This window comes from Sinocyclocheilus anshuiensis, unplaced genomic scaffold, assembly GCF_001515605.1.
Source record: "Sinocyclocheilus anshuiensis isolate Anshui unplaced genomic scaffold, SAMN03320099.WGS_v1.1 scaffold755, whole genome shotgun sequence".
NCBI classification, from domain to species: Eukaryota; Metazoa; Chordata; class Actinopteri; order Cypriniformes; family Cyprinidae; genus Sinocyclocheilus; species Sinocyclocheilus anshuiensis.
Genome location: NW_015552587.1, coordinates 35,615 through 37,766, shown reverse-complemented (window position 1 = coordinate 37,766; position 2,152 = coordinate 35,615).

The window sequence follows — 2,152 nt, the reverse complement described above, 5'->3', positions numbered from 1 at the left end:
TATATATATATATTATAGATATAATAATATATCTAACGCTAATCTAAAATAAAATGCTAAAACACATACAATTAAAATGTAAACTGACATCTTAATAATAATTTTTGATTGAAAAACATACTCTCTGGGGCAGGGCTTGCTTACCACTGAATGCGAGCTGTATTTAGGCTAATGTAAAGCAAAAGCATTCATCCAAATATTACTGGTTTAATTATCCTTATCTGGACAGATCGAGAAATCATATTGAATCGCTGAAATTATGAGACAAAGGTCTTGTTAATGATTTTCACTTTTGTTCAACTAAATCAACCGTTTTTCACTAACGGAAGAATATCTGAAAGTATGCGCTCTGCTGCTGGGCTGAAGGACCATAACTGACATGATAATGAATAATGAACATTTTCCATTTGTTGACATAACATGGTTAGATGCAGATGATTAATATAATTCAGTAACTTGGGTGACAATCTTGGAGAAAAGATTAGAGAGATAATCTACGATAATTAGAGATCGTATCATATACCATGTTTATTGTTAAAGCTATATTAAATTATTAAGCGTTCAGAATGTTAACTTTTTAAATAATTTAATTTCTGTATTTTAAAATGAACGTATTTTAATGACAGTATATATTTATTAAATAAAAATTATTTTATCAAAAAATATAACATAGTAAACGTTGCGGAGGACTTGTTGCAACTTGATATTATTAAAAACATTTTACTTCAGCTGAAGTATTTGTTTCAGTGCCTTTTGTCCCATGCTGGCGAGCCTTGTACCTCGATTACCATCTCGTATATTTATAATATTTGTAAACAAAACAAACCACTTTTAGGATTTTTTTTCCCCCATAAAATGTATTGCTCCATCAATGTTCAATAGAAACATATATATTTTCTGCAATCCTACACTATGTCGTTATTGAAAAGTACGGTTTCCATAAGGTGTGCCTTTAGCCCCCCTCTCGAAGGGTCAAAAAGCTCAGGAATCTTGAGTCAGACCTTAGTTTTAGTCATGTTTAAGTTATATACGCAACATCTTTATCTTTATCAATACTGCAAGGGTTAGATGAGTTACAGAAACTTGGCTTCTGCTAAATATTGTTTTCCTTGCATTCTGATGATGATCAGTTAAAAGTGATAGTTTTGGTCTGAGTCCAGTATCACACCAAGAGTCCTCAACTGAACTTTATTTACTGAATGAGCACGGCTTCGTCCGACTGATGCACTGCATTGTCTTGTTTATGCATTCTTCTCTTTTCTTCTGATTTGTTTTTGTTTATAATGTTTTATTTGAACCTTAAACAGTATAATAATATATAACCTGGACAGTTTGAGCTCAAAATTATGCTAAAAAAATGATAAATATAATGAATAAAGTTTCTCTTCATTTAAAGTTCATTCTGCAGTCTTTAAGGATGGACAAGGCAATGTTTGCTCATTGTACACTATGAAATATATGATAATATTACTGTGAAAGTAAATGATTAAAACCATGCCCTATTTCATCCTGTCAAATGTATATTTTACAACTTATAAATGCATATTTCATCAAGTGACGCAATGTTAACATAGCATAGCAAATCTGTATAGCCTACCTTAAAATGTATTGATAAACCATAACAGATAAATCACAGTTCATCATAAAGGGACAAAAATCATGGCCAATAATTACAGGCTACATTCATAGACACAAAGACCAATCACTATCAGGGTAGCACACGACAGTTACAAGTAAATAACTCAAAATAGGACACAAACACCTTTTTTTCTCATAAATGATGAAAGAAGAACTAAATAAACTGATAAAAGATAACAAAACACATCATTTTCACAATAACTGTAACACATGTATGTTTGTGTTGAGCATTATGTAGATTGAAATTGTAATAATTCATACTTTTTAACTTCCAAAACCCACAGATGACAGTGTTTTTCAGTAAATGACATACGGTTGAAACAAGCTGAAATATCTGCCGGTGGGGTAAGAAAAATAATCTTAATTCAAAGGCTAAACAAGATTAGTTTTCTTACCCCACCGGCAGATATTTCAGCTTGTTTTAAGCAAAAACTAACACTTAGGAAGGAAATATTTATTTACAAAATATTGAGAAGCATCGCGGCGTCGCGGTGACGTCACGGCCCCGGGCTTC